Below are 614 nucleotides of genomic sequence, written 5' to 3'. Positions count from 1 at the left end.
GAGGTGGAGGAAGGTGGCGCTTTTTTGGTTTTGGTCTTCTTCCCTTTGCTCTTCCGCGCCATCGCTGGAGTTGCGCGAGGGTTCGAGCTGGCGGACTAGCTTTGGCAGGACGGAACGGAGGATTACGGCATGTTTGGTTTGTGCAGAAGGGCATCCCCAATCGCCATGACGCAAACGTCCGGACAGGTCCAATCACCCAATGCCTCCTCACGTTTTCTGCCGCATCCAACAGACATGGTGCCGCAGACATCGAGGACCGGGCGTCGACCCGTTGGCTGAGCAGCTGAGGTAGCTGCCAGCTCACCCGGGTTCGAGTCCCGTCTCGAACGCGCGGTACTCGTGCAGTTTCTTTTATAAGAAAATGCCAACGAGGGTTAGCCCTTGGTTGGTCTCATTTTTTCTTTTTGGTGCCGCAGACATCCGCTGACAAATTCTCGAGTCCTAAGCGAACTTCAACGCACAACCCAAATGGACGCTCGTTTTGTTTGGATTTTGTCTGTTTCAATAGGATAATGGGACGGCGTCCGGCCGTTTTCCTGGATTCGCCGGCATATCGGCCGCATCTCTTCCGACCGCATGCAAAAGTAAAAAAGTGGACGTAGTCTCATGCCATC

This window comes from Triticum dicoccoides, chromosome 5B (genome assembly GCF_002162155.2).
Source record: "Triticum dicoccoides isolate Atlit2015 ecotype Zavitan chromosome 5B, WEW_v2.0, whole genome shotgun sequence".
NCBI classification, from domain to species: domain Eukaryota; kingdom Viridiplantae; phylum Streptophyta; class Magnoliopsida; order Poales; family Poaceae; genus Triticum; species Triticum dicoccoides.
This window is presented reverse-complemented; position numbering follows the sequence as displayed.